Genomic DNA, 21,967 nt, shown 5'->3' with positions numbered 1-21,967 from the left:
GGGGGGGGACTATGGAGGTAATGTGGGGGATGGTGCAGTGCTGAGTGACATTATAGGGGGGAAGGGAAAGGTTGGGGGATGATGTAGTGACACTCTGGGTGGGGGTGGGGGGGGGACTATGGAGGTAATGTGTAGGATGGTGCAGTGCTGAGTGACATTATAGGGGGAAGGGAAAGGTTGGGGGATGATGTAGTGACACTCTGGGTGGGGGGGGGGGGGTACTATGGAGGTAATGTGGGGGATTGTGCAGTGCTGAGTGACATTATAGGGGGGGAAGGGAAAGGTTGGGGGATGATGTAGTGACACTCTGGGTGGGAGGGTGGGGACTGTGGAGGTAATGTGGTGGATTGTGCAGTGCTGAGTGACATTATAGGGGGAAGGGAAAGGTTGGGGGATGATGTAGTGACACTCTGGGTGGGGGGGGGGGTACTATGGAGGTAATGTGGGGGATTGTGCAGTGCTGAGTGCCATTATAGGGGGGAAGGGAAAGGTTGGGGGATGATGTAGTGACACTCTGGGTGGGGGGGGGGCTATGGAGGTAATGTGGGGGATGGTGCAGTGCTGAGTGACATTATAGGGGGGAAGGGGAAGGTTGGGGGATGATGTAGTGACACTCTGGGTGGAGGGAGGACTATGGAGGTAATGTGGGGGATTGTGCAGTGCTGAGTGACATTATAGGGGGGAAGGGAAAGGTTGGGGGATGATGTAGTGACACTCTGGGTGGGGGGGGACTATGGAGGTAATGTGGGGGATGGTGCAGTGCTGAGTGACATAATAGGGGTGAAGGGAAAGGTTGGGGGATGATGTAGTGACACTCTGGGTGGGGGGGGGTACTATGGAGGTAATATGGGGGATTGTGCAGTGCTGAGTGACATTATAGGGGGGAAGGGAAAGGTTGGGGGATGATGTAGTGACACTCTGGGTGGGAGGGTGGGGACTATGGAGGTAATGTGGTGGATTGTGCAGTGCTGAGTGACATTATAGGGGGAAGGGAAAGGTTGGGGGATGATGTAGTGACACTCTGGGTGGGGGGGGGGGTACTATGGAGGTAATGTGGGGGATTGTGCAGTGCTGAGTGCCATTATAGGGGGGAAGGGAAAGGTTGGGGGATGATGTAGTGACACTCTGGGTGGGGGTGGGGGGGGGGGGCCTATGGAGGTAATGTGGGGGATGGTGCAGTGCTGAGTGACATTATAGGGGGGAAGGGGAAGGTTGGGGGATGATGTAGTGACACTGGGTGGAGGGAGGACTATGGAGGTAATGTGGGGGATTGTGCAGTGCTGAGTGACATAATAGGGGTGAAGGGAAAGGTTGGGGGATGATGTAGTGACACTCTGGGTGGGTGGGTGGGTGGGTGGGGGGGGGACTATGGAGGTAATGTGGGGGATGGTGCAGTGCTGAGTGACATTATAGGGGGGAAGGGAAAGGTTGGGGGATGATGTAGTGACACTCTGGGTGGGAGGGAGGGAGGACTATGGAGGTAACGTGGGGGATGGTGAGGTGCTGAGTGACATTATAGGGGGGAAGGGAAAGGTTGGGGGATGATGTAGTGACACTCTGGGTGGGAGGGTGGGGACTATGGAGGTAATGTGGGGGATGGTGCTGTGCTGAGTGACATTATAATGGGGAAGGGAAAGGTTGGGGGATAATGTAGTGACACTCTGGGTGGGGGGGGGACTATGGAGGTAATGTGGGGGATGGTGCAGTGCTGAGTGACATAATAGGGGTGAAGGGTAAGGTTGGGGGATGATGTAGTGACACTCTGGGTGGGGGGGGGGTACTATGGAGGTAATGTGGGGGATGGTGCAGTGCTGAGTGACAGTATAGGGGGAAGGGAAGGTTGGGGGATGATGTAGTGACACTCTGGGTGGGGGGGGGGTAACTATGGAGGTAATGTGGGGATGGTGCAGTGCTGAGTGACAGTATAGGGGGGAAGGGGGCTGAGGTAGGGACACTATTAAGGACAATATGGGTAGAGGATGCTGTAGAGACACTATAGGGGGGATAACGTAGGGACACTATGGAGGGAGATGATGCAGGGACACTATGGAGGGAGATGATGCAGGGAAACTACAGGGGGGGTGACGATGCAGGGAAACTACAGGGGGGGTGACGATGCAGGGAAACTACAGGGGGGGTGACGATGCAGGGAAACTACAGGGGGGGTGACGATGCAGGGAAACTACAGGGGGGGTGACGATGCAGGGAAACTACAGGGGGGGTGACGATGCAGGGAAACTACAGGGGGGGTGACGATGCAGGGAAACTACAGGGGGGGTGACGATGCAGGGAAACTACAGGGGGGGTGACGATGCAGGGAAACTACAGGGGGGGTGACGATGCAGGGAAACTACAGGGGGGGGTGACGATGCAGGGAAACTACAGGGGGGGTGACGATGCAGGGAAACTACAGGGGGGGTGATGCAGGGAGACTATAGGGGGGGGTGATGCAGGGAGACTATAGGGGGGGTGATGCAGGGAGACTATAGGGGGGGTGATGCAGGGAGACTATAGGGGGGGTGATGCAGGGAGACTATAGGAGGGGTGATGCAGGGAGACTATAGGGGGGGGGGTGATGCAGGGAGACTATAGGGAGAGGGGGGGTGATGCAGGGAGACTATAGGGGGGGGTGATGCAGGGAGACTATAGGGGGGGGTGATGCAGGGAGACTATAGGGGGGGTGATGCAGGGAGACTATAGGGGGGGTGATGCAGGGAGACTATAGGGGGGGGGTGATGCAGGGAGTCTATAGGGGGGGGTGATGCAGGGAGACTATAGGGGGGGTGATGCAGGGAGACTATAGGGGGGGGTGATGCAGGGAGACTATAGGGGGGGTGATGCAGGGAGACTATAGGGGGGGGGTGATGCAGGGAGACTATAGGGAGGGGGGGTGATGCAGGGAGACTATAAGGGGGGTGATGCAGGGAGACTATAGGGGGGGGTGATGCAGGGAGACTATAGGGGGGGTGATGCAGGGAGACTATAGGGGGGGTGATGGGTGATGCAGGGAGACTATAGGGGGGGTGATGCAGGGAGACTATAGGGGGGGGGTGATGCAGGGAGACTATAGGGGGGGTGATGCAGGGAGACTATAGGGGGGGGTGATGCAGGGAGACTATAGGGGGGGGTGATGCAGGGAGACTATAGGGGGGGGGGTGATGCAGGGAGACTATGGGGGGGGGGTGATGCAGGGAGACTATAGGGAGGGGGGGGGTGATGCAGGGAGACTATAGGGAGGGGGGGGTGATGCAGGGAGACTATAGGGGGGGTGATGCAGGGAGACTATAGGGGGGGGGGTGATGCAGGGAGACTATAGGGGGGGGTGATGCAGGGAGACTATAGGGAGGGGGGGGGTGATGCAGGGAGACTATAGGGGGGGTGATGTAGGGAGACTATAGGGGGGGTGATGTAGGGAGACTATGGGGGGGGGTGATGCAGGGAGACTATAGGGAGGGGGGGGGGGGTGATGCAGGGAGACTATAGGGGGAGGGGGGGGGTGATGCAGGGAGACTATGGGGGGGGTGATGCAGGGAGACTATAGGGGGGGTGATGCAGGGAGACTATAGGGGGGGGTGATGCAGGGAGACTATAGGGGGGGGGTGATGCAGGGAGACTTTAGGGGGGGGTGATGCAGGGAGACTATAGGGGGGGGTGATGCAGGGAGACTATAGGGGGGGGGGTGATGCAGGGAGACTATAGGGGGGGGTGATGCAGGGAGACTATAGGGCGGGGGGGTGATGCAGGGAGACTATAGGGGGGGTGATGCAGGGAGACTATAGGGGGGGTGATGCAGGGAGACTATAGGGGGGGGTGATGCAGGGAGACTATAGGGAGGGGGGGGGTGATGCAGGGAGACTATAGGGGGGGGTGATGCAGGGAGACTATAGGGGGGGGGGTGATGCAGGGAGACTATAGGGAGGGGGGGGGTGATGCAGGGAGACTATAGGGGGGGTGATGCAGGGAGACTATGTATGGTCAATTTCATTGTTGTTTGGAGCCAGTTACCCTACCAGTATATTTTGGAGAGTGGGAGGAAGCCACACAAGCACGGGGAGAATATACAAACTCCACACAGTTAGGGTCATGGTGAAAATGTAACCCATGTGTGGCAGTAATGCTAACCATTACACCAGGTAGGGACACTATGGGGGAGGAATAATATAAAGACCCTATAGGTGGGGTGTAATGTAGAGATATTCTGGGAAATGATGTAGTGATTCTTTGGGGAGATGGCATAGAGACACTATGGAGGAGGGATCATTATAAGGAGTAGTGATGTAGGGAAACTATCGGGGGGGCTGATAACGTAGGGACACTATGGGGGGACTGATAATGTAGGGACACTATGGGGGGAACTGATAATGTAGGGACACTATGGGGGGGTTGATAACGTAGGGACACTATGGGGGGGTTGATAACGTAGGGACACTATGGGGGGACTGATAACGTAGGGACACTATGGGGGGACTGATAACGTAGGGATACTATGGGGGGACTGATAACGTAGGGACACTATGGGGGGACTGATAACGTAGGGATACTATGGGGGGACTGATAACGTAGGGATACTATGGGGGGAACTGATAATGTAGGGACACTATGGGGGGGTTGATAACGTAGGGACACTATGGGGGGACTGATAACGTAGGGACACTATGGGGGGACTGATAACGTAGGGATACTATGGGGGGACTGATAACGTAGGGACACTATGGGGGGACTGATAACGTAGGGATACTATGGGGGGACTGATAACGTAGGGATACTATGGGGGGACTGATAACGTAGGGACACTATGGGGGGACTGATAACGTAGGGACACTATGGGGGGGTTGATAACGTAGGGACACTATGGGGGGACTGATAACGTAGGGATACTATGGGGGGACTGATAACGTAGGGATACTATGGGGGGAATGATAACGTAGGGACAATGTAGGGACACTATGGGGGGGCTTAGAATGTAGGGACACTATGGGGGGGCTTACAATATAGAGACACTATGGGGGGGGCTTACAATGTAGGGACACCATGGGGGGGCTTACAATGTAGGGACACTATGGGGGGGCTTACAATGTAGGGACACTATGGGGGGGCTTACAATGTAGGGACACTATGGGGGGGCTTACAATGTAGGGACACTATGTAGAGCAGCGTTTTTCAACCGCTGTGTCGCAGCACACTAGTGTGCCGCCAGCGGTTGTCATGTGTGCCGCAGCCCGCCGCGCACCAGAGATGTCCTACACCAAGCTTTTTCCACCAGTGTGCCGCAGAGTCAGAGCAGCTTCCTGCACCTCCAGAGTGAACTGTTGGCCCGGGCTCTTCTTAGAGGATCAGTCGTGCTCCGGCCGTGACCTGTGCCTTAAAAACGCGGCGGTGTGATATCATAGGTCACAGCCGCCGCGTCTCACCACCCAGCCAGCCCACCCGCCTGCATACACATTTTCCAGTTCCTGCCTGCATACACAGCTTTCCTTGCCAACCCACATCCACACCTGCCCGACCGCCCGCTGCTCAGTATTCGCAGCAATCCAATATGAACAACCCCCGCCACTGAGGGACAGGGAGGAGGACAGTTGACCGGTAGGGGCTAATATTTGTTATGTTATTTCTCTTGTGGGGAACAATAGGATTTATGTGGGGAGAATAAGGATTTATGGGGGGGGAACAATGTGATTGTTTTTTCTGTGTAGGCCAATGTATGTGTGGATTTTTTTTCCTGTGAGGGCCAATGTCTGTGTTTTTTTCCTGTGAGGAACTGATGGAGTGCCTCGGCAATTTTAAAATATTGTTCGGTGTGCTGCGAGTAAAAAAAAAGGTTGAAAATCACTGTCCTACACAATGCTACGCCGCCCGCTGACAGCCGACAGTGCTCCGCTGCCGCCCTCCTCCTCCCAGAGATACCTAGGTCTGTCTGCCGTCGGGCTCAGGCAGCGTATTCAGCTCTTCCGCGACTTGGCCGTGACCTATGGTGACGTGCTGTGACATTCCCGCCCGCCTGCTGGTGTGTGCCCCTGCCTGCGGACTGCTCTGCTCATACTTCTCCAGCCAGGAATAAACAGGACTACAGGTTGCCATTACTGTGGGGGCAGTGTGTACTATTACAGGGGAGGGAGGGGCAGTGTGTTTGATTTATATCTGTGGGGGCCAATGTGCTTGATATCTGTGGGGGCCAGTGTGTATGGTTTTTTGTTTTTTTCCCCGTGGGAGGCAGATAACACGCATTGGCAATTTTAAAGGAATTGTTAGGTGTGCCGCGAGTCAAAAAAAGGTTGAAAATCACTGATGTAGGGACACTACGGGGGGCATATAGTGTAGGGACACTATGGTGGGAGGGATAATGTAGGGACACTATGGTGGGAGGGATAATGTAGGGACACTATGGTGGGAGGGATAATGTAGGGATACTACGGGGGGCATATAGTGTAGGGACACTATGGTGGGAGGGATAATGTAGGGACACTATGGTGGGAGGGATAATGTAGGGACACTACGGGGGGCATATAGTGTAGGGACACTATGGTGGGAGGGATAATGTAGGGACACTATGGTGGGAGGGATAATGTAGGGACACTATGGTGGGAGGGATAATGTAGGGATACTACGGCGGGCATATAGTGTAGGTACACTATAGTGGGAGGGATAATGTAGGGACACTATGGTGGGAGGAATAATGCAGGGACACTATGGTGGGAGGGATAATGTAGGGACACTACGGGGGGCATAGAGTGTAGGTACACTATGGTGGGAGGGATAATGTAGGGACACTATGGTGGGAGGGATAATGTAGGGACACTATGGTGGGAGGGATAATGTAGGGACACTATGGTGGGAGGGATAATGTAGGGATACTACGGCGGGCATATAGTGTAGGTACACTATAGTGGGAGGGATAATGTAGGGACACTATGGTGGGAGGAATAATGCAGGGACACTATGGTGGGAGGGATAATGTAGGGACACTACGGGGGGCATATAGTGTAGGGACACTATGGTGGGAGGGATAATGTAGGGATACTACGGGGGGCATATAGTGTAGGGTCACTATGGTGGGAGGGATAATGTAAGGACACTATGGTGGGAGGGATAATGTAGGGATACTACGGGGGGCATATAGTGTAGGGCAGGCCTGGCCAACCTGTGGCTCTCCAGCTGTTGTAAAACTACAAGTCCCATCATGCTTTGCCACAGTTTTTCTATTAGGGAATGCTAAAACTCTGGCAGGGCATGCTGGGATGTGTAGTTTCACAACATCTGGAGAGCCACAGGTTGGCCAGGCCTGGTGTAGGGACACTATGGTGGGAGGGATAATGTAGGGACACTATGGTGGGAGGGATAATGTAGGGACACTATGGTGGGAGGGATAATGTAGGGACACTATGGTGGGAGGGATAATGTAGGGACACTATAGGGGGGCTGATAATGTAGGGACACTATGGTGGGAGGGATAATGTAGGGACACTATGGTGGGAGGGATAATGTAGGGACACTATGGTGGGAGGGATAATGTAGGGACACTATGGTGGGAGGGATAATGTAGGGACACTATGGTGGGAGGGATAATGTAGGGACACTATGGTGGGAGGGATAATGTAGGGACACTACGGGGGGCATATAGTGTAGGGACACTATGGTGGGAGGGATAATGTAGGGACACTATGGTGGGAGGGATAATGTAGGGAAAATATGGTGGGAGGGATAATGTAGGGACACTACGGGGGGCATATAGTGTAGGGACACTATGGTGGGAGGGATAATGTAGGGATACTACGGGGGCATATAGTGTAGGGACACTATGGTGGGAGGGATAATGTAGGGACACTATGGTGGGAGGGATAATGTAGGGACACTATGGTGGGAGGGATAATGTAGGGATACTACGGCGGGCATATAGTGTAGGGACACTATGGTGGGAGGGATAATGTAGGGACACTATGGTGGGAGGGATAATGTAGGGACACTACGGGGGGCATATAGTGTAGGGACACTATGGTGGGAGGGATAATGTAGGGACACTATGGTGGGAGGGATAATGTAGGGAAAATATGGTGGAAGGGATAATGTAGGGACACTACGGGGGGCATATAGTGTAGGGACACTATGGTGGGAGGGATAATGTAGGGATACTACGGGGGGCATATAGTGTAGGGACACTATGGTGGGAGGGATAATGTAGGGACACTATGGTGGGAGGGATAATGTAGGGACACTATGGTGGGAGGGATAATGTAGGGACACTATGGTGGGAGGGATAATGTAGGGATACTACGGCGGGCATATAGTGTAGGGACACTATGGTGGGAGGGATAATGTAGGGACACTATGGTGGGAGGGATAATGTAGGGACACTATGGTGGGAGGGATAATGTAGGGACACTATGGTGGGAGGGATAATGTAGGGAAAATATGGTGGGAGGGATAATGTAGGGACACTACGGGGGGCATATAGTGTAGGGACACTATGGTGGGAGGGATAATGTAGGGATACTACGGGGGCATATAGTGTAGGGACACTATGGTGGGAGGGATAATGTAGGGACACTATGGTGGGAGGGATAATGTAGGGACACTATGGTGGGAGGGATAATTTAGGGATACTACGGCGGGCATATAGTGTAGGGACACTATGGTGGGAGGGATAATGTAGGGACACTATGGTGGGAGGGATAATGTAGGGACACTACGGGGGGCATATAGTGTAGGGACACTATGGTGGGAGGGATAATGTAGGGACACTATGGTAGGAGGGATAATGTAGGGAAAATATGGTGGAAGGGATAATGTAGGGACACTACGGGGGGCATATAGTGTAGGGACACTATGGTGGGAGGGATAATGTAGGGACACTACGGGGGGCATATAGTGTAGGGACACTATGGTGGGAGGGATAATGTAGGGACACTATGGTGGGAGGGATAATGTAGGGACACTATGGTGGGAGGGATAATGTAGGGATACTACGGCGGGCATATAGTGTAGGGACACTATGGTGGGAGGGATAATGTAGGGACACTATGGTGGGAGGGATAATGTAGGGACACTATGGTGGGAGGGATAATGTAGGGACACTATGGTGAAAGGGATAATGTAGGGACACTACGGGGGGCATATAGTGTAGGGACACTATGGTGGGAGGGATAATGTAGGGACACTATGGTGGGAGGGATAATTTAGGGATACTACGGGGGGCATATAGTGTAGGGACACTATGGTGGGAGGGATAATGTAGAGACACTATGGTGGGAGGGATAATGTAGGGATACTATGGTGGGAGGGATAATGTAGGGACACTACGGGGGGCATATAGTGTAGGGACACTATGGTGGGAGGGATAATGTAGGGACACTATGGTGGGAGGAATAATGCAGGGACACTATGGTGGGAGGGATAATGTAGGGACACTACGGGGGGCATATAGTGTAGGGACACTATGGTGGGAGGGATAATGTAGGGACACTAAGGTGGGAGGGATAATGTAGGGACACTATGGTGGGAGGGATAATGTAGGGACACTATGGTGGGAGGGATAATGTAGGGACACTATGGTGGGAGGGATAATGTAGGGACACTACGGTGGGAGGGATAATGTAGGGACACTATGGTGGGAGGGATAATGCAGGGACACTATGGTGGGAGGAATAATGCAGGGACACTATGGTGGGAGGGATAATGTAGGGACACTATGGTGGGAGGGATAATGTAGGGACACTATGGTGGGAGGGATAATGTAGGGACACTATGGTGGGAGGGATAATGTAGGGACACTATGGTGGGAGGGATAATGTAGGGACACTATGGTGGGAGGGATAATGTAGGGACACTATGGTGGGAGGGATAATGTAGGGACACTATGGTGGGAGGGATAATGTAGGGACACTATGGTGGGAGGGATAATGTAGGGACACTATGGTGGGAGGGATAATGTAGGGACACTATGGTGGGAGGGATAATGTAGGGACACTATGGTGGGAGGGATAATGTAGGGACACTATGGTGGGAGGGATAATGTAGGGACACTATGGTGGGAGGGATAATGTAGGGACACTATGGTGGGAGGGATAATGTAGGGACACTATGGTGGGAGGGATAATGTAGGGACACTATGGTGGGAGGGATAATGTAGGGATACTACGGCGGGCATATAGTGTAGGGACACTATGGTGGGAGGGATAATGTAGGGACACTATGGTGGGAGGGATAATGTAGGGACACTATGGTGGGAGGGATAATGTAGGGATACTACGGCGGGCATATAGTGTAGGGACACTATGGTGGGAGGGATAATTAGTGTTCACTCTAAGCTTCTTTTGCAGGGCGCTGCGCCCTGCCCCTTTTTTGAGTGACAGAATGCCGCCCTGCCCGTTTGTGCCCGCCCTGCCGCCCTGCTAAGGACTGCTCTTCTCCCCCCGCCGCGCTGTCACTTCTTTCCCCCGCCGCGCTGTCACTTCTTTCCCCTGCCGCGCTGTCACTTCTCCCCCCCGCCGCGCTGGCACTTCTCCCCCCCGCCGCGCTGGCACTTCTCCCCCCCGCCGCGCTGATAGCTCTCAGCTGAAGGCGGAGACAGGGCCAGCGTGCAGTGGGGAGGAGCAGCCAATCAGAGCCTGCAGTGTCTCCCGCCAGTCCTCCGGCATGGTTTGATTCCCCCTCACCATGGCGCTGCGCGCTGACCTGGGCTCCGCCGTCAGCATCAAGAGACCGACCCCGCTGACCCGGCACAGCGCTTTCCTCCGCAACTGTGAGTGCCGCTCTGCATCTGCCCTGTGCCCGTCCTCCCCTTCCTCCTAGTGTTCTCTCCCTGTTACAGTGTGCCTCAGTGTTCTCTCCCTGGTGCAATGTGCCTCAGTGTTCTCTCCCTGGTGCAATGTGCCTCAGTGTTCTCTCCCTGGTGCAGTGTGCCTCAGTGTTCTCTCCCTAGTGCAGTGTGCCTCAGTGTTCTCTCCCTAGTGCAGTGTGCCTCAGCGTTCTCTCCCTAGTGCAGTGTGCCTCAGTGTTCTCTCCCTAGTGCAGTGTGCCTCAGTGTTCTCTCCCTGGTGCAGTGTGCCTCAGTGCTCTACCTGCCGCAGTGTGTATAGGAGGTTCTACCTGGTGCAATGTGTATAACGTGCTCTATCTGGCGCAATATGTATAACGTGCTCTACCTGGCGCAGTGTGTATAGGAGGTTCTACCTGGTGCAATGTGTATAACGTGCTCTACCTGGTGCAATGTGTATAACGTGCTCTACCTGGCGCAATGTGTATAACGTGCTCTACCTGGCGCAATATGTATAACGTGCTCTACCTGGCGCAGTGTGTATAGGAGGTTCTACCTAGTGCAATGTGTATAACGTGCTCTATCTGGCGCAATATGTATAACGTGCTCTACCTGGCGCAGTGTGTATAGGAGGTTCTACCTGGTGCAATGTGTATAACGTGCTCTACCTGGCGCAATATGTATAGCGTGCTCTACCTGCCGCAGTGTGTATAGGAGGTTCTACCTGGTGCAATGTGTATAACGTGCTCTATCTGGCGCAATATGTATAACGTGCTCTACCTGGCGCAGTGTGTATAGGAGGTTCTACCTGGTGCAATGTGTATAAGCAGCACTATTGTGTGGTATAATGTGATTTGGTACTATTATGTGGTCACGCCCCTTCCCCACGAAACAACTCCCCTAAATTTTTGCTGCACGCCTCCGGCGCGCACTGTCCATGCTTTCACCTATAGGAATGGGAGCACCAAGCATTATAGTATGTACCTGATTTGGCCCTTCTAACTTAAAAATGTGCCCTCACGAATGAAAAATGTGCCCTCACGAATGAAAAATGTGCCCTCCCCGTGATCAGCACCCTGCCCTAAAAAAATCCTAGAGTGAACACTAATAATGTAGGGACACTATGGTGGGAGGGATAATGTAGGGACACTATGGTGGGAGGGATAATGTAGGGACACTATGGTGGGAGGGATAATGTAGGGACACTATGGTGGGAGGGATAATGTAGGGACACTACGGGGGGCATATAGTGTAGGGACACTATGGTGGGAGGGATAATGTAGGGACACTATGGTGGGAGGGATAATGTAGGGAAAATATGGTGGGAGGGATAATGTAGGGACACTACGGGGGGCATATAGTGTAGGGACACTATGGTGGGAGGGATAATGTAGGGATACTACGGGGGCATATAGTGTAGGGACACTATGGTGGGAGGGATAATGTAGGGACACTATGGTGGGAGGGATAATGTAGGGACACTATGGTGGGAGGGATAATGTAGGGATACTACGGCGGGCATATAGTGTAGGGACACTATGGTGGGAGGGATAATGTAGGGACACTATGGTGGGAGGGATAATGTAGGGACACTACGGGGGGCATATAGTGTAGGGACACTATGGTGGGAGGGATAATGTAGGGACACTATGGTGGGAGGGATAATGTAGGGAAAATATGGTGGAAGGGATAATGTAGGGACACTACGGGGGGCATATAGTGTAGGGACACTATGGTGGGAGGGATAATGTAGGGATACTACGGGGGGCATATAGTGTAGGGACACTATGGTGGGAGGGATAATGTAGGGACACTATGGTGGGAGGGATAATGTAGGGACACTATGGTGGGAGGGATAATGTAGGGATACTACGGCGGGCATATAGTGTAGGGACACTATGGTGGGAGGGATAATGTAGGGACACTATGGTGGGAGGGATAATGTAGGGACACTATGGTGGGAGGGATAATGTAGGGACACTATGGTGGGAGGGATAATGTAGGGACACTACGGGGGGCATATAGTGTAGGGACACTATGGTGGGAGGGATAATGTAGGGACACTATGGTGGGAGGGATAATTTAGGGATACTACGGGGGGCATATAGTGTAGGGACACTATGGTGGGAGGGATAATGTAGAGACACTATGGTGGGAGGGATAATGTAGGGATACTATGGTGGGAGGGATAATGTAGGGACACTACGGGGGGCATATAGTGTAGGGACACTATGGTGGGAGGGATAATGTAGGGACACTATGGTGGGAGGGATAATGTAGGGACACTATGGTGGGAGGAATAATGTAGGGACACTATGGTGGGAGGGATAATGTAGGGACACTATGGTGGGAGGGATAATGTAGGGACACTATGGTGGGAGGGATAATGTAGGGACACTATGGTGGGAGGGATAATGTAGGGACACTATGGTGGGAGGGATAATGTAGGGACACTATGGTGGGAGGGATAATGTAGGGACACTATGGTGGGGCTGATAATGTAGGGACACTATGGTGGGAGGGATAATGTAGGGACACTATGGTGGGAGGGATAATGTAGGGACACTATGGTGGAAGGGATAATGTAGGGACACTATGTTGGGAGGGATAATGTAGGGACACTATGGTGGGAGGGATAATGTAGGGACACTATGGTGGGAGGGATAATGTAGGGACACCATAGGGGGGCTGATAATGTAGGGACACTATGGTGGGAGGGATAATGTAGGGACACTATGGTGGGAGGGATAATGTAGGGACACTATAGGGGGGCTGATAATGTAGGGACACTATGGTGGGAGGGATAATGTAGGGACACTATGGTGGGAGGGATAATGTAGGGACACTATGGTGGGAGGGATAATGTAGGGACACTATGGTGGGAGGGATAATGTAGGGACACTATGGTGGGAGGGATAATGTAGGGACACTATGGTGGGAGGGATAATGTAGGGACACTATGGTGGGAGGGATAATGTAGGGACACTATGGTGGGAGGGATAATGTAGGGACACTATGGTGGGAGGGATAATGTAGGGACACTATGGTGGGAGGGATAATGTAGGGACACTATGGTGGGAGGGATAATGTAGGGACACTATGGTGGGAGGGATAATGTAGGGACACTATGGTGGGAGGGATAATGTAGGGACACTATGGTGGGAGGGATAATGTAGGGACACTATGGTGGGAGGGATAATGTAGGGACACTACGGGGGGCATATAGTGTAGGGACACTATGGTGGGAGGGATAATGTAGGGACACTATGGTGGGAGGGATAATGTAGGGACACTATGGTGGGAGGGATAATGTAGGGACACTATGCAGGGCTGATAATGTAGGGACACTATGGTGGGAGGGATAATGCAGGGACACTATGGGGGGGGCTGATAATGTAGGGACACTATGGTGGGAGGGATAAAGTAGGGACACTATGGTGGGAGGGATAATGTAGGGACACTATGGGGGGGCTGATAATGTAGGGACATTATGCGGGGCTGATAATGTAGGGACACTATGGTGGGAAAGATAATGTAGGGACACTAAGGTGGGAGGGATAATGTAGGGACACTAAGGTGGGAGGGATAATGTAGGGACACTAAGGTGAGAGGGATAATGTAGGGACACTATGGTGGGAGGGATAATGTAGGGACACTATGCAGGGCTGATAATGTAGGGACACTATGGTGAGAGGGATAATGTAGGGACACTATGGGGGGCTGATAATGTAGGGACACTATGGGGGGGGGGCTGATAACGTAGGGACACTATGGGGGGACTGATAATGTAGGGACACTATGGGGGGAACTGATAATGTAGGGACACTATGGGGGGAACTGATAATGTAGGGACACTATGGGGGGGTTGATAACGTAGGGACACTATGGGGGGACTGATAACGTAGGGACACTATGGGGAGACTGATAACGTAGGGATACTATGGGGAGACTGATAACGTAGGGACACTATGGGGGGACTGATAACGTAGGGACACTATGGGGGGACTGATAACGTAGGGATACTATGGGGGGATTGATAACGTAGGGATACTGATAATTATCAGCCCCCCCATAGTGTCCCTACATTATGGGGGGACTGATAACGTAGGGATACTATGGGGGGATTGATAACGTAGGGATACTATGGGGGGACTGATAACGTAGGGACACTATGGGGGGACTGATAACGTAGGGACACTATGGGGGGGTTGATAACGTAGGGACACTATGGGGGGAATGATAACGTAGGGATACTATGGGGGGAATGATAACGTAGGGATACTATAGGGGGACTGATAACGTAGGGACACTATGGGGGGACTGATAACGTAGGGACACTATGGGGGGGACTGATAACGTAGGGACACTATGGGGGGGGGGCTTACAATGTAGGGACACTATGGGGGGGCTTACAATGTAGGGACACTATGGGGGGGCTTACAATGTAGGGACACTATGGGGGGGGGCTTACAATGTAGGGACACTATGGGGGGGCTTACAATGTAGGGACACTATGGGGGGGCTTACAATGTAGGGACACTATGGGGGGCTGATAATGTAGGGACACTATGTAGAGCAGCGTTTTTCAACCGCTGTGTCGCAGCACACTAGTGTGCCGCCAGCGGTTGTCATGTGTGCCGCAGCCCACCGCGCACCAGAGATGTCCTACACCAAGCTTTTTCCACCAGTGTGCCGCAGAGTCAGAGCAGCTTCCTGCACCTCCAGAGTGAACTGTTGGCCCGGGCTCTTCTTAGAGGATCAGTCGTGCTCCGGCCGTGACCTGTGCCTTAAAAACGCGGCGGTGTGATATCATAGGTCACAGCCGCCGCGTCTCACCACCCAGCCAGCCCACCCGCCTGCATACACATTTTCCAGTTCCTGCCTGCATACACAGCTTTCCTTGCCAACCCACATCCACACCTGCCCGACCGCCCGCTGCTCAGTATTCGCAGCACTCCAATATGAACAACCCCCGCCACTGAGGGACAGGGAGGAGGACAGTTGACCGGTAGGGGCTAATATTTGTTATGTTATTTCTCTTGTGGGGAACAATAGGATTTATGTGGGGAGAATAAGGATTTATGGGGGGGAACAATGTGATTGTTTTTTCTGTGTAGGCCAATGTATGTGTGGATTTTTTTTCCTGTGAGGGCCAATGTCTGTGTTTTTTTCCTGTGAGGAACTGATGGAGTGCCTCGGCAATTTTAAAATATTGTTCGGTGTGCTGCGAGTAAAAAAAAAGGTTGAAAATCACTGTCCTACACAATGCTACGCCGCCCGCTGACAGCAGACAGTGCTCCGCTGCCGCCCTCCTCCTCCCAGAGATACCTAGGTCTGTCTGCCGTCGGGCTCAGGCAGCGTATTCAGCTCTTCCGCGACTTGGCCGTGACCTATGGTGACGTGCTGTGACATTCCCGCCCGCCTGCTGGTGTGTGCCCCTGCCTGCGGACTGCTCTGCTCATACTTCTCCAGCCAGGAATAAACAGGACTACAGGTTGCCATTACTGTGGGGGCAGTGTGTACTATTACAGGGGAGGGTGGGGCAGTGTGTTTGATTTATATCTGTGGGGGCCAATGTGCTTGATATCTGTGGGGGCCAGTGTGTATGGTTTTTTGTTTTTTTCCCCGTGGGAGGCAGATAACACGCATTGGCAATTTTAAAGGAATTGTTAGGTGTGCCGCGAGTCAAAAAAAGGTTGAAAATCACTTATGTAGGGACACTACGGGGGGCATATAGTGTAGGGACACTATGGTGGGAGGGATAATGTAGGGACACTATGGTGGGAGGGATAATGTAGGGATACTACGGGGGGCATATAGTGTAGGGACACTATGGTGGGAGGGATAATGTTGGGACACTATGGTGGGAGGGATAATGTAGGGACACTATGGTGGGAGGGATAATGTAGGGACACTATGGTGGGAGGGATAATGTAGGGACACTATAGGGGGGCTGATAATGTAGGGACACTATGGTGGGAGGGATAATGTAGGGACACTATGGTGGGAGGGATAATGTAGGGACACTACGGGGGGCTAATAGTGTAGGGACACTATGGTGGGAGGGATAATGTAGGGACACTATGGTGGGAGGAATAATGCAGGGACACTATGGTGGGAGGGATAATGTAGGGACACTACGGGGGGCATATAGTGTAGGGACACTATGGTGGGAGGGATAATGTAGGGACACTATGGTGGGAGGGATAATGTAGGGAAAATATGGTGGGAGGGATAATGTAGGGACACTACGGGGGGCATATAGTGTAGGGACACTATGGTGGGAGGGATAATGTAAGGACACTATGGTGGGAGGGATAATGTAGGGATACTACGGGGGGCATATAGTGTAGGGACACTATGGTGGGAGGGATAATGTAGGGACACTATGGTGGGAGGGATAATGTAGGGACACTATGGTGGGAGGGATAATGTAGGGACACTATGGGGTGAGGGATAATGTAGGGACACTATAGGGGGGCTGAAAATGTAGGGACACTATGGTGGGAGGGATAATGTAGGGACACTATGGTCGGAGGGATAATGTAGGGACACTATGGTCGGAGGGATAATGTAGGGACACTATGGTGGGAGGGATAATGTAGGGACACTATGGTGGGAGGGATAATGTAGGGACACTACGGGGGGCATATAGTGTAGGGACACTATGGTGGGAGGGATAATGTAGGGACACTATGGTGGGAGGGATAATGTAGGGAAAATATGGTGGGAGGGATAATGTAGGGACACTACGGGGGGCATATAGTGTAGGGACACTATGGTGGGAGGGATAATGTAGGGATACTACGGGGGGCATATAGTGTAGGGACACTATGGTGGGAGGGATAATGTAGGGACACTATGATGGGAGGGATAGTGTAGGGACACTATGGTGGGAGGGATAATGTAGGGATACTACGGCGGGCATATAGTGTAGGGACACTATGGTGGGAGGGATAATGTAGGGACACTATGGTGGGAGGGATAATGTAGGGACACTATGGTGGGAGGGATAATGTAGGGACACTACGGGGGGCATATAGTGTAGGGACACTATGGTGGGAGGGATAATGTAGGGACACTATGGTGGGAGGGATAATGTAGGGATACTACGGGGGGCATATAGTGTAGGGACACTATGGTGGGAGGGATAATGTAGGGACACTATGGTGGGAGGGATAATGTAGGGACACTATGGTGGGAGGGATAATGTAGGGACACTACGGGGGGCATATAGTGTAGGGACACTATGGTGGGAGGGATAATGTAGGGACACTACGGGGGGCATATAGTGTAGGGACACTATGGTGGGAGGGATAATGTAGGGACACTATGGTGGGAGGGATAATGTAGGGACACTATGGTGGGAGGAATAATGCAGGGACACTATGGTGGGAGGGATAATGTAGGGACACTACGGGGGGCATATAGTGTAGGGACACTAAGGTGGGAGGGATAATGTAGGGACACTATGGTGGGAGGGATAATGTAGGGACACTATGGTGGGAGGGATAATGTAGGGACACTATGGTGGGAGGGATAATGTAGGGACACTATGGTGGGAGGGATAATGTAGGGACACTATGGTGGGAGGGATAATGTAGGGACAATGTAGGGACACTATGGTGGGAGGGATAATGTAGGGACACTATGGGGGGGCTGATAATGTAGGGACACTATGGTGGGAGGGATAAAGTAGGGACACTATGGTGGGAGGGATAATGTAGGGACACTATGGTGGGAGGGATAATGTAGGGACACTATGGTGGGAGGGATAATGTAGGGACACTATGGTGGGAGGGATAATGTAGGGACACTATGGTGGGAGGGATAATGTAGGGACACTATGGTGGGAGGGATAATGTAGGGACACTATGGTGGGAGGGATAATGTAGGGACAATGTAGGGACACTATGCAGGGCTGATAATGTAGGGACACTATGGTGGGAGGGATAATGTAGGGACACTATGGTGGGAGGGATAATGTAGGGACACTATGGTGGGAGGGATAATGTAGGGACACTATGGTGGGAGGGATAATGTAGGGACAATGTAGGGACACTATGCAGGGCTGATAATGTAGGGACACTATGGTGGGAGGGATAATGTAGGGACACTATGGGGGGGGCTGATAATGTAGGGACACTATGGTGGGAGGGATAAAGTAGGGACACTATGGTGGGAGGGATAATGTAGGGACACTATGGTGGGAGGGATAATGTAGGGACACTATGGTGGGAGGGATAATGTAGGGACACTATGGTGGGAGGGATAATGTAGGGACACTATGGTGGGAGGGATAATGTAGGGACACTATGGTGGGAGGGATAATGTAGGGACAATGTAGGGACACTATGCAGGGCTGATAATGTAGGGACACTATGGTGGGAGGGATAATGTAGGGACACTATGGGGGGGGCTGATAATGTAGGGACACTATGGTGGGAGGGATAAAGTAGGGACACTATGGTGGGAGGGATAATGTAGGGACACTATGGGGGGGCTGATAATGTAGGGACATTATGCGGGGCTGATAATGTAGGGACACTATGGTGGGAAAGATAATGTAGGGACACTAAGGTGGGAGGGATAATGTAGGGACACTAAGGTGAGAGGGATAATGTAGGGACACTAAGGTGAGAGGGATAATGTAGGGACACTATGGTGGGAGGGATAATGTAGGGACACTATGCAGGGCTGATAATGTAGGGACACTAAGGTGAGAGGGATAATGTAGGGACACTATGGGGGGCTGATAATGTAGGGACACTATGGGGGGAGGGATAATGTAGAGACACTATGAGGGGGAGGCAATAATGTAGGGACAGTTTGGGGGACTGAAAATGTAGGGACACTATGGGGGGCTGATAATGTAGGGACACTATGGGGGGCTGATAATGTAGGGACATTATGGGGGGCTGATAATGTAGGGACACTATGGGGGGCTGATAATGTAGGGACACTATGGGGGACTGATAATGTAGGGACACTATGGGGGACTGATAATGTAAGGACACTATGGTGGGAGGGATAATGTAGGGACACTATATGTGTTGGACACTTATAATGTAGGGACACTATGGGGGGGCTGATAATGTGGGGGGGCTGATAATGTAGGGACACTATGGGGGGAGGGATAATGTAGAGACACTATGGGGGGGGAGGCGATAATGTAGGGACAGTATGGGGGGCTGATAATGTAGGGACACTATGGGGGGGCTGATAATGAAGGGACACTATGGGGGGGCTGATAATGTAGGGACACTATGGGGGGCTGATAATGTAGGGAGGGCAGAGACCCGGTATAGATTGGCAGATTTCCCCCCAGCACACTCCCTCCCGTCAGCCCCACTCCCGCATACACTACCACTGAGTATAACCCCGCAGTATTCACCTCACACTTCGGGTCCCCACGCCTGGAGAGGAAAATACAAACTAGCCGGATATCCGGTACCGCAGACGCCGAGTTCCGGGCTGGAGAGGTACTTCCGCTGTCTCCATGACGACAAAGGGAGGACATGTTCCGCCATATTTGTACACCCACGTTGGCATCACAGAGGTAAGGGATAGGTCAGTGGGCGCCATTTTAGTACACCCTGGCCGCGCAGGGCTGAGTCTTTCTCGCCGCCATCTTGGTCCTCCAATGTGACAGCCGCTATAAGTGGGAATAGGCAGAATACAGGGTAATGAGTGCGGGCGGGAGATGCGCACAGACCGCACCCAGTGATGTTCCTGGAGGTGAGCCATTCTCTGCTACTGTGCGGAGTCTGCGCTCGCCGGAGGAACCAATGCAGAGTCTGCGCTCGCCGGAGTAACCAATGCGGAGTCTGCGCTCACCGGAGGAACCAATGCGGAGTCTGCGCTCACCGGAGGAACCAATGCGGAGTCTGCGCTCGCCGGAGGAACCAATGCAGAGTCTGCGCTCGCTGGAGGAGCCAATGCAGAGTCTGCTCTCACCGGAGGAACCAATTAGAAATCTGCACTCACCGGAGGAACCAATGCGGAGTCTGTACTCGCCGGAGTAACCAATGCGGAGTCTGCGCTCACCGGAGGAACCAATGCTGAGTCTGCGCTCACCGGAGGAACCAATGCGGAGTCTGCGCTCACCGGAGGAACCAATGCGGAGTCTGCGCTCACCGGAGGAACCAATGCGGAGTCTGCACTCAGCGTAGGGACCAATGCGGAGTCTCTGCCTGCCAGATTTACTAATGCGGAGTCTGTACTCAGCGGAGCGACCAATGCGGAGTCTGCGCTCGCCGGAGGAGCCAATTAGAAATCTGCAGTCGCCGGAGGAGCCAATGCGGAGTCTGCGCTCACCGGAGGAACCAATGCAGAGTCTGCGCTCACCGGAGGAACCAATGCAGAATCTGCGCTCGCCAGATTTACTAATGCGGAGTCTGCACTCGCCGGAGGAACAGATACGGAATCTGCGCTCGCCGGAGGAACCGATGCGGAGTCTGCACTCGACGAAAGAGCTAATGCGGAGTCTGCACTCACCGAGGGAACCAATGCAGAGTCTGCGCTCACCTGAGGAACCAATGCGGAGTCTACACTCACTGGAGGAGCCAGTGCAAAGTCCGCTCACCGGAGGAGCCAATGGGGAGCCTGCGCTTGCCGGAGGAACCAATGCAGAGTCTGCGCTCGCTGGAGGAACCAATGCGGAGTCTGCGCTCGCTGGAGGAGCCAATGCAGAGTCTGCTGTCACCGGAGGAGCCCATTAGAAATCTGCACTCACCGGAGGAACCAATGCGGAGTCTGTACTCGCCGGAGTAACCAATGAGGAAAATACAAACTAGCCGGATATCCGGTACCGCAGACGCCGAGTTCCGGGCTGGAGAGGTACTTCCGCTGTCTCCATGACGACAAAGGGAGGACATGTTCCGCCATATTTGTACACCCACGTTGGCATCACAGAGGTAAGGGATAGGTCAGTGGGCGTCATTTTAGTACACCCTGGCCGCGCAGGGCTGAGTCTTTCTTGCCGCCATCTTGGTCCTCCCATGTGACAGCCGCTATAAGCGGTAATAGGCAGAATACAGGGTAATGAGTGCGGGCGGGAGATGCGCACAGACCGCACCCAGTGATGTTCCTGGAAGTGAGCCATTCTCTGCTACTGTGCGGAGTCTGCGCTCGCCGGAGGAACCAATGCAGAGTCTGCGCTCACCGGAGGAACCAATGCAGAATCTGCGCTCACCGGAGGAACCAATGCGTAGTCTG

At 53.1% G+C, this 21,967-nt stretch overlaps 1 protein-coding gene across 2 annotated transcripts in view; it reads right to left on the bottom strand.

The window, feature by feature from the left end:
- Positions 1 to 20,243, bottom strand: part of CPSF1 (cleavage and polyadenylation specific factor 1) — a 465,036-nt gene extending 444,793 nt beyond the window's left edge. For both annotated transcript variants that reach the window (XM_063921055.1, XM_063921056.1), the window contains exon 1: positions 20,145 to 20,243. The gene's annotated coding sequence lies outside the window, so the exon portion shown is untranslated. The remainder of the gene's footprint in view (positions 1 to 20,144) is intronic.
- Positions 20,244 to 21,967: the final 1,724 nt, after the last annotated feature.

This window comes from Pseudophryne corroboree, chromosome 5 (assembly GCF_028390025.1).
Source record: "Pseudophryne corroboree isolate aPseCor3 chromosome 5, aPseCor3.hap2, whole genome shotgun sequence".
Classification (NCBI taxonomy): Eukaryota; Metazoa; Chordata; class Amphibia; order Anura; family Myobatrachidae; genus Pseudophryne; species Pseudophryne corroboree.
Note: the sequence above shows the minus strand (reverse complement) of the source record. Positions and strands in the feature narration are given on the sequence as shown.